Source organism: Arctopsyche grandis, chromosome 5 (assembly GCF_051622035.1).
Source record: "Arctopsyche grandis isolate Sample6627 chromosome 5, ASM5162203v2, whole genome shotgun sequence".
NCBI classification, from domain to species: Eukaryota; Metazoa; Arthropoda; class Insecta; order Trichoptera; family Hydropsychidae; genus Arctopsyche; species Arctopsyche grandis.
Genome location: NC_135359.1, coordinates 5,423,681 through 5,440,541, shown reverse-complemented (window position 1 = coordinate 5,440,541; position 16,861 = coordinate 5,423,681). Strand labels below are relative to the sequence as shown.

Genomic DNA, 16,861 nt, shown 5'->3' with positions numbered 1-16,861 from the left:
TGATGGAATTTGTAAAATCGAGAAAAGGAAAAGAAAAAAAGAGACTAAAATAAGATTGATTTTGAAGTTTTGTATATTTTAAATTATTATTATTATTATTGATTATTGATTATTGATTATTTATAAAAAATCTGATATATGTATGTATGTATTGTTAATATCGGTATTTTTCTGGCTGAAATAAATTAGCATTGATACTGACTTTTTATTTAAGATACTGTCAATTTTTATAAAATATTTTTATCCTTGACGGGGGAGGATGATTTGCACGGCGTGTTAATGTCCAGGGGGTTTTTGACCGGAGGTATACATATGTCCGTGGTGTATGTGTCCTAGAACCTTTAATATACATATATATGTACATACGTTCAACTACATAATCTTCAAACGAACCATATTTACTTCAAATAATTCTGCGACTATACACATAAACGATACAAAACAAACCTCAAACCACCAAAATCCGAAACTTTCACCTGGCAATTAAAATTTCAATCGCATTCAACTACAATATACAAGTGCGTGTGTGACTTGGTTCCGAATTGACGCCAAAAGCTATCAGACGCATTCTCCGAAATGGAGAAGATGAAGGGGCTAGGGCGAACAGGGGAGGGGGATGGGGCGAAATCCCCGTCCAGGCTTATCTGGGGGCCCCATCTCGGAGGGGCTCCGCCCTCAGCCGGCACTTATCGCGGCTTCCGCGTCATTAGACGCGGACATCAGTCGCGGCACACCCCCAAAAACCACCCTCACTCCACCGGCCCACCCACCACACGTATACAACACACGTACACAATCCGCCTCAACTATTTTCATCGTTGATAGATTACCAGCGAAAACCTTCGGTCGACCTGCATGAAGATACGTCGCCCATACACTCTCCATGACCTAATCAAACATGAAAGTGAACGGTTTTGGATTCGATGGTCGATAAGCTCGAAAGATTTAATATACGGCTTGGATAAGAACGCGTCAGGTCTAAAACCAGCCTGAGCCCTGACAAAAACAATTAATAGGCATTGCTTGGAACCTGAAAAACTCTCAGCATGAACTCTCCCTGCAATAAATACAGTTCAAATGCCATTTTTACAAGGTTTTTATTAGTTTCACTTTGTTAATTAGTCTCACAAACTTCCTACACTCCTCCGATTGCTTTGAAACAGCCTTCGCTAATAAGTTATATAATGAATGATATGTTTATATAAAATGAGATGGCCGATGCTGTATATTCGTTATATGGCCAAGACGCGCGATTGTAGCGTCACTTTTTTGACGTTTCTCTTTCAGATCTCACCTATCTGTGTTTTCAACTAGGAGCATCTATTCTGAACGGCGATATTTTACGATCTTTATATGTTATAAGCCATTTTCAGATCATCCCCCAACGTCAAGGTATTTAATTCTATGGAGTCTGCCTTCAGCTAAAAAAAACGTTTGCCAAGGAAGAGACTTATTCGATTGCATAAACTTGATAACGAAGACTTTGCGTCAAAATAGCAAAGGCAATAAAGTAGGACTCGTATAAATCTTAAGTATTACCTTAACAAAATTACTTCCTTAGATTCATCTATATCACGAAAAGCACGCAAGGCAATTTTGGACAAAGCGAGATGAGATTCGCGAATACATTCATTACGTCAAATATGTAAATCGAACTATTTCTACAGTTTCTGGTAGCTTTGATCAGTTTCGATTTACTCCGGCATATTTATACATATACTGCGTTGACCCAGAAATTAGTTTTAGTGTTTTTAATATTAAGTTAAAAAAAAGCTGTGTAAAAAATAGTTCCTTAACGACTTATGTAATCGCTACGCGTATTTAGAAACCGATTCGATTATTTTATGTTTGTGTTTAGTACCAACCTTTGACACTTACTCTTAAATATATAAAAAAACTAAGGAAAAATTACCCAACTATAGTTACAAAGTCTCTTTCAAAATTATATATTAGATGAATGAGAGTTGCCTCCAGTAGTAAATATGTACATATGTAAGTCAGTTAACTAGCGACTCTCTAGTTAACTGACTTTTCGATTATATCATAGCTTTCAAATCCTATCCTTTTCTTTTTAAAATGCGACGATTCCATGAGACATTTATGTACTAACCAACAAGAAATATCAAACAAAAACTGCTCCCGCTAACCTCCTATTCTACAAACCCAACAATATGCGACAGCGAGAACCTTTCCTCAATTATTTTAGTAATATTTGAAATCAAACCCGGTGCACAGCATTCAAAGCGATACATGTACCTACATACATACATATGGATGGTATGGATGTATGAATAACTGCGAGCACACTGTAAAATCATTCGATTCGAAACGGAATATTGAATCGGGAGACAAAGCGGCTCCAATCGAAACAGTACTAAAATAAATAAACAAGATGGGAGGGGGTGGGTGGGTGAAAAGGGGGAAGAGAGGTGGGGTCGGGAGTGCTTGGCGGCACTAAAACGATTAAAACTTCCGGCTGCTTCGAAGCCAACGTAACGTTGTGTATCAGTCATGTTTGACCCCAAAACGTCACTCGATTGTTTCAGTATCGGAAGGCGCTAACGACCCCACATTTATCTTTTGCCTCGTATTAGCATCCGGAATCTACGCAGCCATCGCTTGTTCAACGCTAATCAAGATCCACATTACAACCTTCGAAATATCACAACGAAAACACACTAGAGAAAATTTCGACGGCATTTCTTCAAATAAAATGATAAATAAATTTTAACATTCCATACGAAATAATGTACAATATATGATCCATAATACATATATGTATACATACTGTTGCGTAGGGGTGGGTGGAGGATCCAAATAAAAGGCCAAAGTCGCTTCACAGCATTTATTGGATGATTGAGGAAATCCACGCACTGCCAGTGCTCCGTCCAGAATGCCTTCATGTGGCCTAAGTACCTGCATATAAAGGGCAGGTCGCTCATTGCATCTTCCTCGATGGGTTTTTTTACCTATTGCGATAGTCACGTACCAGATACGCAGTTCGGAATGCAGTCCCACGCTTTCGCGCTGACAGTTCTGAGAACTCTAGCGGGAAGTGACCGAATGCCGTTACTGACCACTAAGTCAATTCGGAGGTCTCCATTGTTAGCCGACTGCATTTAAAACTGGAGATAATCCTCGAAAACCAATTAAAACGGCGGGTCCTTTTAGCATATGCTACAAATTATGAATGTAATATTCGGAATTGGTCCCATAATACTAAATGTACACAGATTTAGTGTTTCTATTTTTGTATTTTTCTCATGTTTGGGTCAACTTCAGGAGTGGTCCAAAATTTGACAAATCCATTGTTTCACCAAAAGCATAAATTTTGCCAGTTTGATGTGTTTATTCGAATTTTTTTTTAATTAAAACTAAATGATTGCGTCAACTAATGCGTTAATAACCTAACATGAAAATTAACCTTATTAGCATCGTTTTTAAGACGTGTTTGGATAAACTTCTAAGTAGAAATTGAAATATGTAGTATCAATATATGGTATATATGTACATATGAGCCGCTACGTATGTATATACATATTCCTTATTCCTCTTTTCCAAGATTTTGAACATAACGAATTAAGATAAGTGATAACAATTTGTGAATTAAGTCAAACAGAAATAGTGTTTTTTGAACTGAAAATTGAACTTCCACTACTTTCAAATATAACGGCTTATACCTATGTAGATATGTACATACGAGTATGTAGTTACATATGTACAGACGTGTGACACAATGGATGGACCACTAAGGTTAAATAGTAAAACAGGCTACTGAATGCAAATATAAACAAAAATTTGTGAAATTTAAGAATGAATATGCTAGTTAGGGTTCAGGTAGTGACTCAAGTTAAAAATAAAAATAAACGGGTGGAAGGGGGATGCAAAATCGGTCAATTAGCAGTTTTTCGCCTTTGACGGTGTCAATACGTTTTGGGAAAAAATTCATATTTTATTTCACATAAGACTTAAAGTATTTATTCCAATTTTATTTCATTAATGAACCATTTTTTGTTCGTTACTAGTTTATATTACAATTTTTCACGTGTTTTTAATAAAAAAATGTTTGTATATTAAGTGATTTTTAGTTTTTTTTAAAAACCACCCAAAAATAAAATAATTAACGGTGTTAAATTTTCAATCGCTAAGATTATTGAAACCAAAGTTTATTTGCATCAAGAAATTGAGCGAAAATATGGTGTCTCATATTACAGATTAAAAATAATTAAAATTTATATTTAAGAAAAAGTATTCAATCCATTTGAAGCCTTAATTGCAACGTAAAAAATACAACCTCCATTTGTAGATGAATTAGCCTTCAATATTAAGTCATTGAAATTGTCAGAGAATAGTATTACTGACACATGGGAATCTTACTATTTTTACTTTATCTATGTACGTAGTAACAATAGATGAAGTTTTGTGATCATGCGAAAATTCGAACTCGAGATTTTTTTTTAATATCGTCAAAATTTTAAATAAACCATTATGTTTCTATTTTTAATTGCAATATTTGACCAATATTGCAATAAAATAAAGCGTAATCCAATAAATTGCGCAGATGTCGATCGTCATTTTCTGAGATATAACAAATACGCAATGAAAATATTTTTTGTCATAAGTCAAGTATGATCAATAGCTAATGTAATCATGAAATATTTTAAAATAAATTATCGAAATTTACTATAAAAAGATTTATTTAAAAAAAGTATAAGTACAACCTCAAATCACTATAACTAGCACTAATAGCCAGCAGCATAGCTGGCTATTAGTATTAGTTATAGTGATTTATTAAGCTTATCGTTAAGCTGATCTTTAAGCTTCTGCCTATCACCGAGAGGCGCCGGGTTCGATCCCATGAGGTGACCTCGATTGAAAAGAATTTATCTGTAAAGAGTATATCTGTAGTGCTGCTGGTCAGACCTGGATATTTGTGACTCCAGGTCGATCGTTTCCTATCAGAATTTGCCAATTCTCTCTGATTTCATTGTTGAAACGGTTCCCGATTAAAAATTGGCTAAAAACCTTCCTACCTACTATGTCACCACTATTTGAGTATGATTAATGTACAATAAAATGTATGTACAATTCATAGATGTCTCGTTAATTTGCGAGTTTTCAGTGTCTTGTAATTCAGCGACTTGTATAATAAAAATGCTGTATTATTTGTAAATAATTGGCCAGGAAGGCGCAATGGGGTTAACCTGTAAGGCCTTCCTGGTATAAAATGTAATAAAATAAAATAAAAATAATAATAAAATAAAAAAATAATAATTTTTGATGTTATGATTCACATTGATCATTAATATTTTTTCTTTATCACATAAATATGTAGCCTTACCGACACATTAAATAGTAATGAAAGTAAAAAAAATAAAAATAGTAAACATTGTATCGTTAGTAACGTGGAAGAAATACGACAAAACTCTCCACTATTTATCCGACCGACCTTTGTGAGTAGAATGAAAACAATTTTTAACCAATTCTCTCATTACGTACAAAGCGTCCGTTTCCAGTTTGACAAATTACCAGCGAGATTTCTCAAGAAAAGAGGAGACTACTTTCGCGCGACGGGGATTACGAAGACAGGAGCTGAAACAGGTGAGCGCCCCGAACGGAAGGAACTTCGAGACGGGGTGGATTGCCACCCTTAATTTTGAAGGTAGGGTATAAAAATGGATTTGTCGCCGCATTACGTCCCGCGTCCCCTCATTAAACTAAAATACTCTTTACGTGAGTGGATATTTTTGATGGTTCGACAAGAGCGTAACTACCCGGCGAGATTAAGTTTTCGCGGAGTCAGCTAGCCGGCTGATTGTTAACGACGTTAGGATTTTAGGGGCAGGGCTTCGGTCCCCGGAAGCTCTACAAGTCCTAAATCGCCTTATGTGGCGTTTAACGAGCCGCATTGCCAATTTTTACTGCTTCAATTTTACCCTCCCTCGAGCAGACGAGTTCGTCCCGGCTACGTTGAAAACGACCGCAATTCAATCAAAATTTATTTTTAAATAATACAATTTCTTAATGGAAACGTTATCGGAAATACCTTACAATACGTCTACAGCCTTCTTAATCGAATATCGAAAGCGCTTTGTGAAACCAGCATCCTCTCGATGTTGTTTGTTCCGTCACTACTTGGTCATCAAATAGAATAAACATCGACAAGATACAGTAAACATCGCCAAACATCGTTGGTCGGTCAAGTGTGAGAATAATATCTTTATATATTGTATATATGTATATATATATATATATATATATATATATATATATATATATATATATATATATATATATATATATATATATATATATATATATAACATATATAAAGCCAACAGTATGGCTTAATGGTAGCGTGTATGTTTAGCACCAAGTGATCAGGGGGTTCAATCCGCCATACTGCTGGTTAGATTTGGGGGTATTTGTGGCTCCAAATCGATCGTTTCTTATCAGAGTGTGCAAATTTTATCTGATCATTGTTGAAACGGTTCCTCAAAATTGGCAAAAAATTATCTTTCCTGTTGTCACAAATCTTCTTTATTTATTGTGTATATAATTTGTAAAAATTATGGACAAAATCTAAATCCATAGATGTCGCAATGGATCAATAATTTTGTTATAAATTAATTGTTATTTCGTGTTCTCCAGCTTCTGGAAATACATTGATTTATGTAATAATAAAGAAAAACTGCACTTGTTTGTAATTAAGTGTCCAGGAATTGATCTAATTGAAAGACTACAAAATAATAAAATAAACCATTACATTACATCTATGTATTATTTATTGTTCTATGTATTATTTATTGTTCTATGTATTATTTATTGTTCTATGTATTATTTATTGTTCTATGTATTATTATTATGTATGTTCTATATTATTATTGTTCTATATTAAATTTTGGAATAGCCTTTCCATGTATTAGTAATTTCTTGTAACTTAAACCTTTTTAAAAATAAACTTAAAGATTTCCTTAAAATAAATGGGTTTTTGTAGTACTTATTTTTTGTCTATTTTGAATTGTTATTATTTCTTTTTCAGTTTTCTTTGTTTTTTGATTTTTATTTTTATTTATTTTTTTATAATCTCATTTTATATTTGAATTGCTATACTACTCTATGTATTATCAAACCCCTTGGGTCCATCGGCTTAACTGTCTTTCCCAATTAATCTGAAATAAATTATAAATAAATATGAGCTAAAATACTCATCTGAATAGTATATTTTTTTACGAAGTAATACATTTCTATAAATTTTATATTCCCATTCACTCTATATTTAAAAATGAAATAATTTGATATTCTTTCCAAAAGATTTAAATTACATGACAAAATACTATTATATATGTAAATCTATAATTATCATATTGACACGTTCATAATAAAATGTTAAATAAAATGTTAAATTTAAAACATTGATTTTTCTTTATAAAAAAAAATTAAATAACATTTTAAAGCTATATTACTTATTTTTTATAGTTTATAAATGTCATTTATCTCTGAAATATTTAAAAAATGTAGCTCGTTCAGTCCGAAATAAAATATTAAATTTGCAAGCAAACTTCGTCAATGAAAAACATTGATTTTTCTTTATAAAAAAAAAATTAAATAACATTTTAAAGCTATTATATTACTTATTTTTTATAGTTTATAAATCTAATTTATCTCAGGAAATATTTAAAAAATGTGGCTTATTATATATGGGAAAGCCAAAAATTTCCACAGACATTTTCTCACATTTTAAGTGTGCGTAAGATTTATATTAAATTGGTCTTTATACAGGCAATTAAAATTAATCATTACCTATTTTCTACAAACTTTTACTAAAGTAAGACTCGGATTTTGTTACTGCAAATAATAAGAATTATATTTCATATAAACAAATACCATAAAAATTTTCATAAACCATAAATCAGCATTAAATTGTTAAAACTAAATAATTGAATGAATGTATATATGTACGTACACGTTTATATATGAGAATGTGAAGTCATCCAACCGTTAAATTAACAAAAGTATTACTTCTATTTTATTAAATGTTGAATATTTTTTTAATTTCATGGCTAAACATATTATTTCCGTACCCACCACTTTGTTATCGTTGCAAGAAAATCGCTTAACTTTATTTATAAAAACGGAATCTCGTTGTTTACGCTCAAAATTGAGTTGTCGACTCTGGCGCTTAGTAATAAGAGGATTGTAAACAGGATGGCAAAAAAGTAACAAACCTCTCGTCTGTTCGCTTTCGAGAATGGCTCTCATTTTGTGTTTGTACTTTTAGCAAGAAAGGTTTCCTCTCATTTTGCGGCAGTGCAAGTTTGCACCTACAAAAGCGTTCACACACAAACCATTATTATTTTCTCACATCGATATTTTACATATATATGTATTACAAAAGTATAGTTTTGATTTTATTACCTTAGCTTAATGTGTATGTACTACACCAGATTTTACTACTACAAGAATTTTCAAATAAAAGAAAGGAATGAAACAAATACATCATTTGTTTTTTATTTTATTTTTATTCAAATATGAAAACAAAGCTACTTCATCGAAATAAAAATATTTCAATTAATCGAATTTCAAAGCTATTATAATACTACAAAAGAATATCTCAAACATTATTAACGGGTATAAGAATAATAAATCTAAAAACTGGATTCGACGTATTTCGATACGCACTATTTCGAAAACTAATCAAATAAGTATATAGTAACAATAAAATTAGTCTTAATACGTTACTGTGAGCAGATTTTAAAAAATACAAATTAATTCGAAAGGAAAACAAACAAAAACTAAATACACATCGGTCATAATCTCGAGGTCGAAATTTCTCACAATAACATTTCTTCATCTATCGATACTTCTCATACATAAATAATGGAAAATAATCATTTATTTAAAAGTACTTAGTGAGAGGTGAAATAGCCAATTTACCCAAGAGTTTTATTTTTAATAATAACCAATATATAAAATGAGATAGAAACAAGAATCAAAATAAAACAAAAACAAAAACTAGAGGAAAGAAATAAAAGACAACAAAAATTTTGGTCAATTTCTAAATACAAGTCGTAACTATGTATATAAAAAAAGTATTTTTAAATTGTGAGACACTACATATGTATGTTGAATTCTCTTTAATAATTTTATTAATAATTTTATATTTTTTATAAACTAATAATATGTAATTGTAACGATACAAACACCGCTGCTCTACTTGACCATGACTAATTATGGTATTTCCATACATGTTTTTTTTAATACCGTCAAATATTATTTATTTAATATATATTTAACAATATTTCATGAAGCGATTTGATTTCTGTTGTTCTGTTGTTCATATTTTCCGATTATCTAGAAATCATCGAACTGCTCACGTGAGAATTTTTATAAAATAAATTTTTAAATTATGTACAAATCGCCCGTCACTTTAGCATAAAATATTAATATTTAAATAGATTTCATTATTATTAGTTTATAAAAAAAATTAAAAATTATGAAAAAATTAAAATATGCATGTACAAAAAACGTGATAATTTAATGCCATGTAGTGTATAAAATCTTCAAAATAAAACGTGCAGCTACATATTGGAGCAGAGTGCTATTATTTCAAAATCAACATGAAACGGAAACGCCAAGTTTGGAAGGAAGCTATCATGCCTGCAGCTGAAACACGTCGGTTTGCTTATCCAAATATAATACTTTGTATTCCGGTTTTAACTGGCATAACTCGGTTAGACCGCGTTACAATGGGATGCTGCAAATCCGCAAATTATGTACCGACGAGCCACTGCAACCCTGAGACTAATATCATAAAACAATTTGCAGCAATGCTTTGTAGCAGGTATAATCCGCAAGAAAAACGCCATTGTATGGAAAAAATACATATATTTATTCTGTGTGTGCTTTTGGCGATTTCGAACGGAAGCTGGGTGCATACAAATACCGTTAATACCGCTCGTGGCTTTTGTCACTTTAGTTTATCTCCGTGATAAATTTCGCACATACTCAAACGCTCGTTAGTGGCAACGAAGATGGTACATGCCGAAGCTTCCCCTTTGTCGACTTAACTATCAACACCACACCAGAGAGAATTACACTCTTTTTTTTCGTCAAGATAACATTTCCTCTGGTGTCAAGCAAATTATGATCAATATGTGACCGAAATAAAGCATCTTCAGTATCTGATTACCATATATACGAGTCGGTTCTGAGCTGTAAAAAAGCAGCGATCCTCTATAATTTACATAGATAAAACTTTCATCTCAATATTTTCACGTTTATACAAGTACGGCTCCTACGGATTTTTCTTATATTTGATTGAAGTTAAATTCAATAAAGTTTTAGGTACTGGGTCTGAATAAGTATATGCTTTTTCTACAGCTCTTTTTCTGCACAAAGACATGTACATATGTATTGTTATGTACCTCGCTTATCTATGTTGTTCCCATAATAATCTAATTCACTTTCTCACATTCATATACGTGAGTATGTATGTATACATATATGTGAGTATGTATGTATATATGTATGTATGTATATGTTCATTATATATTATTAATATGTATATTACATAATCTTCTATTGAGGATCTTGGTGTAAATACTTAATAATAAACTCAATTTCTTTGAACATATTTCCTTCATTACTAATAAAGCATATAAATCTCTTGGATTCCTTCTCCGCTCAACAAAACCCTTTAATGATCCTTATGTATGTACTTACATTACTTTATTTTTCCCCTGTCAGGTCTCACATTGAATTTGCCTCAATTATCTGGTCACCTTTTATTTATCCCATATTAATTGTATTAAAATAGCCCAACTAAAATTTATTAAATCCTTACGCTGCCGTTTTCCTACCTACATATATACTATAAAATTCAAATTCAAATTAAAATTCCTGTAAATGGATAGTCAGATAAGACAGCAGTGCCGGACTTTGCCTAACCCAAAAGATAAAAATCATATACATATATAGATCACGATTCGATCACATAAGTTTGTCATCGCCATCGAGACTCCGAGAGTGGTAGTCTTTATTATCGACCCCGCAAGTGACGGTCAACATAGCGGCAGAACAAAGTGAAACAAAGTTCTAGGTATCTCATTTTAAATTCATCATCGTTCCATAATTAACTTTGTAGTTTTCAAATATATCTACCAATAACATAAATGTGACGTTTTTATGATAATGTTGCGTAGGGGTGGGTGGAGGATCCTAGTAAAAGGCCAACAGTCGTATCACAGCATTTATTGATGATTAAGGAGATACACGCACTGTCAGTGCTAAGTCCAGAATGACATGATATCGCCTAAGTATCGCCTTATAAGGGATAGATCTCTCAGGACATCTTCGACGTCTAATTTGTTTACCTATTGTTATGGTCACGTACGGATATATCTTCCCACGACATTCGCTCCCGCGAAACAGGTCAATTCTGGGAAGTGCAATCATTGTTTAGCTTTCATGCACTTAGCTTGTCGCTAATCCTTAAAACCACTTACACCGGTCTCACGGTCTCTCAGGACGCTACCCGGCCTAATCCGATCGCAATTACTCGGCGGCTCTTTTTAGTATACGTAACAATAATAAAGAATTCTTGGTTTGTTAACCAAGTAATTTAAAATGTATATATAAACTGCGTTTTGGAACATGACAGTATTTATATCCAAAATATAATAATTTTCTAAAAATAACCAGCAATATATGCATCTCAGTGGTTATGCTTTCAACTGGGTGGTCACGGGTTCATTCCCTTGTCCAGTGATTCTGGCCAGACCTCGTACATATATTCTGGCCAGAACATTTCCTAATCAAAATCGAACATTTCCTATCAGATTTTGTCAATGTATCTATTTATTGTTGTATCTGTTCCAAACAATTATAAACCTATCCTCGTTTTATAGCATATCGAATTTGTTGATTGTTATCTGATTGCTACCCACCTTCATTCGTAAAATTTGCTTAGTATCGAATTTTTCCATAGATATCTCTATGATTTTGCATAAATATAATTGTATTTGTAATATCAATGGCCATGATCAATGACCAATCGGTTTAAAAGTAAAAATAAGTTGATACAAAAATTAAAATGAGTCTTTTAAGCTGAAAAATATCATTATGTGCAATTTAAAAGCATATAAGATTGTGCGACAAAAATAAACAAAGAACTTGGTTTGTGACTCCAGGTTGATAGTTCCCTTTCAGAGTTTGCCAATTTTTCTGATTTTCATTAAAACGGTTCCTGTAAATGGACATTACCTTTCCAGTCTCTCTTGCAAATCTTAAGTTATTCAGCGTCTTGAGGTTCGCCAATTTATATAATAAAAACGCTGCAAAAAGTACATGTTCGGTTGAAATAAAATGAAATAATTCAAAATATTCATAGTCAATTTAGTAGCAAATTAAATAAATTATTTTTCTGACATTATAGTTTACGCCTTTACTATACCAATGCAATTTTTCCACAAATTATAATAAATTTCCGTTGTAATAAATTTAACATTGTTAGATTAAAAATAAATTTTTAATCTAACAATGTCCATCATTAAAATTTCCATACGTTTTTGCAGAATCCGTGCACTTTCAAACACTCCAAGTCTCCGAGAGCCCCATAACTCAATTGTGAAGTACCAAAAAACTTTCTCAAATTCACAACGCCAACTACACGTGCATTGTGCAGTATAACTTCGAGTCGATGCACCAACTATCGTCCTGCCCCAATTACACTGAAGTGGAAATGCATAAATTCGCTAAAAATAGCTCGAATAATTGTATGGACTGCACTTGACTGGCAAAGGAACACATGGAACAAAAATAGTTCAAAATCCCTGCTTAGAGAGCAAAGTAGCCAAAGCTTAGAATAGAAAGTATCCCTCGGTTCGTGTCAGCGTTGCAAATCTCCAGTCTATTGTAAACACGAACTTGCATAATCTGATGAAAGTTTGATGCAACCGAAATGCACGACGACGTGGCTTTCGACGATAATCCAACCGGAAGACCGAAACATCTGTCATGGGTCGCACGAACCGAAAAACCGACACATACGTACGATCAATACAATTATACACATAACCACTACTGAAAAGTTTTATACTTTTTTTTTATAAATGGATATTTTCACATCCCTTTCCGCGCTCCGATCGCTCCGTGTCTCCTAATGTGCTTAAATTTAATATTGTTTTCGGGCTTTTAAATCGCCTTTTTAAGCTCCTTTCTCATTAATCCCTTTTCTGATGTTGTAAGCTCTTCGACGCAAGTTTACATCGATTCTGCAAGTCCGTGACGCTTTCCCCTTTTAAATTTCGCAGCCTCTGTAAGTTCAAATTTGTTTGCAAATAAACGGCTTTAAAAATTTCACCCGCAAACATCACTTTGTATAATATTTATTAAGTAGGTATTTATAAAATATATATATGCAAAATTGATGACAAACAAATTATGCGGGTTTCAAGCATCATTGGATAAGTAAATCATGTTGAATTAATCAATCGGAAACAAACTGCAAGTACATATGTATATCTGAAAATTTAATTAGTAATTAAAATCTGGACGATGTGCATGATGATTTTTTACATTTTTAAATGCTTTTTATTATTACTAAACTATGTTCACAACCGATCTTACATATATCTATTTTAATAGCTACTGATCTACTTATCATTTCCTACTTAACAATTTTATTTTATTTTTGTTAGTAATTATAGTATTATATTATTCTACTGTTATTGCATAGCATAATAGGAAAAAGACCCGAAAAACCTATTTACAATTTTTATAAATTCTCATAATACATCTAATACATAATATTAACTAAAGACTCTCTAAAGTTGACGATCTAAAGCAGATTGTGTTTAGGTAATCTGTGTTTATACCTGAAGGATACAGACATTTTGTTGTAATCGCTGAGACTCTTCACAAGTGTGTTAGTATGGTTATTACTGATTCTGTCATAGAATCTACTGGTTAGTTTGTTAGCAATGTCTGTGACTAACTGAATATTATTTATGGCATGCAGTTTTTTCAGGTTTGTATACATGGGTGATTTATTTTGTATTACTTGGAGCTTGGAAAGGTTAGTATTGTAGGCGTTATTCCATACAGGTGCATGGTGTATGTATAATATTTTGATCCTCTACTCAAAGTGTAGTATATAAATAAATGATTACCAAAATTGTACAAGAAATGTGCTCGGGATTAATTTTTGAAATGAGAAGAGATAAAATGTATCAATTATGGGTATACAGTAGTAACCACTGTTGCGCGATTAATCAACTAGCAACATACTAGTTATTTAATATTTCACGATTGTGATTTCAATTAGCGGCACATGATTTATGAGGTTCGCTCGTATTAGTAACGTTCACATACCCCATCCATTTCACCATGGGGTGAAATAATAGCGGATGCTCTCAGCGAAACAAGACCCCGAGTCAATATGCTCGTTGATTGCTCACCCTTGTTGATTATTATTTGTACACATGCATTCTGGTGTGAAAAATTGACATCAAACTATCAATAAATCATTATAAAGATGGGTTGCCAGTTTTCCATCAAATCTTAATAGTGGTAAACGAAATGCTAAACTTCACAGACTTGTAATATAATATTTTTATTGCTCCGAATTTCAGCCAAAGGTCAAACTATGTATAAAATTTCAATCAAAGTCTCATCCACCGTAAATATTTTGTTTCATCGTCACAACGAAAAATAAATAACTTCAAACCAATTGACGATAAGGTCACTTGGTTCTTTTCATTATATTTTTGAAGTTTTCTTTGGTAAGATAGGTGAACAGAGAGCAAGAGTGGGAAAAGCACACGGCTTTCAAAAAGCAAATATTTTCTTTGGATATGGTAAGACTGCTATGAGTCCGCCTGAGGGTAAAAACGTTCATCGTTTACTTCTTTTGTTGACCAAGTAGGTACTAAAATCAACGTCGAACAATTTAATGAATTCTAAATATCATGTACCGTGTAAAAAAATACACGAAAGTCATGGTCGAATATGTTTCCATTCGTACATATCACATTTATGTCATTTATCATTATTATAGCTCGAGTGTTTGTGTCGCTTTTAATACGTACTTGATTTTGAAAGGTTCTACTTCATCATGACAGGCATATTCATTATGTAGTCAAAAACATATTGAGAATGATAATAGAGGAGACGGTAGTAGTGTGAACAAAAAAAACTTTAAATTTTACAAAAAACTAAATTCAAATGAACATCAACATGCATATGTATATATATAATAAATTTAATTGGAAATGAAAGTAGGCAATTTATCATTAGGATTGGATAAATTCAAAATTTATAGAACAACTTTGAAAATGTAATTTCAAAAACAAAAGATTAGCATAGATGGACTAGTGGTTAGTATATTATGCTTTCGGGCAGAGTGGTCACGCCAGACTTTGGTTTGAGACTCCAGATCAATCGTTTCTTTTCAGAGTTTGCCAATTTTTCTGATTATCATTGAAATGGTTCCTGTAAAATTTTTCTGATTTTCATTGAAATGGTTCCTGTAAAATTGGCATCTCCTTTCCTATCTCTCTTGCTAATCTCAAACTATTCAGCGTCTTGAGGTTCGCCAATTTGATAATAAAATTCTGCAAAAATTTATCCATAGATGTCACTTTGTTGAATTTGCATTGTATAATAAAATGCTTATGTATATTGATCATATTGATTGATTGTATTGTATCTGTTTAAGTGCATTTAATTTTGTTCATGTTCTTTGAAATTAAATAAAAATGAATATTATAAAAAATATACAATCGAATACAATCAAGAATAAGCAATGTAATGCGTTTTTTTAAACCAAAGAGTATTTTTAGTATTTATTTTTTTAATTATGGTCCCATTACAGGTTACCTCAAAGCGACACTAATGGTTTTAAGCTTAAATTGAATATTTACAACCAGCAGCATAGACCAGTGGTTAGCATATAATGCATTGAACAAAGTTGTCGTGGGTTCAAATCCCACTGGTTTCTACTGACCAGACCTTGTATTTGTGGCTCCAAGTCGATCCATATCAGATTTTGCCAATTTATCTGATTTTGATTGACACGGTTCCAACAAATTGGCAACCTTACCCATACCTCGAGTTTTTATCCCATATCTCGAGTTTCATTGAATTGTATAAAATTCTGTAAATTTACAAATTTAGCCATAGATGTTTCTCTGTGGATGTTAATTGTTATATATTTACTTTTTATAATACTTCTTTCAAATGTTCAATGTTTCTGGCCAGGAAGACGCATTGGGTTTACATATGTATACATGTATATACTTCCCTGGTGTATATACATACATATGTGCAAAATAGTATTAAAAATTAATAGATTATAAATCCTATTGAAATAGTAGGTAGGTTAGTAGGCAATTTGACGAGGAAACATTTCAACAATTAAATCAAATAAATTGGCAAACTCTGATAGAAAATGGTCGACAAATATCAAATTTTGGCCAGCAGTGCTGCAGAACTACTCGAAATAAATTATTTTATTATATTATTATTATATAACAAACTAAAGCTTGAACTAGGAATCTCGATGGTTAGCATTAATGCAACCACTGAGTTATATGTAGATAGTAATGGCTATTTACAAACCTCTGTCTAAACTAATATTACACTAAAATATATACATATATGGATGTTACATATATTATTTATTTACCATTTGTTTTTTTTATACATATCTATGTACATCCTGTCTGTTCATTTTTCAATTAATAAAATAAAAAATAAAATAAAATATACTTTAACGAAAGCTAACGCTTTCCAGACTATGCAGCATTAATAAAATACAAATTTCATCGAATTCCATTATGTATTTTCTGAAAGACTTCGT

At 32.1% G+C, this 16,861-nt stretch overlaps 1 protein-coding gene and 1 long non-coding RNA gene across 2 annotated transcripts in view; one reads left to right on the top strand and one right to left on the bottom strand.

The window, feature by feature from the left end:
• Positions 1-16,861, bottom strand: part of LOC143912453 (kelch-like protein 7) — a 261,782-nt gene that overhangs the window by 117,735 nt on the left and 127,186 nt on the right. The gene's annotated exons all lie outside the window — the stretch shown is intronic.
• Positions 2,074-5,026, top strand: LOC143912173 (uncharacterized). The gene is made up of 2 exons (XR_013260609.1): positions 2,074-3,252; positions 4,909-5,026. It is a non-coding gene; the product is annotated as an uncharacterized LOC143912173 (long non-coding RNA).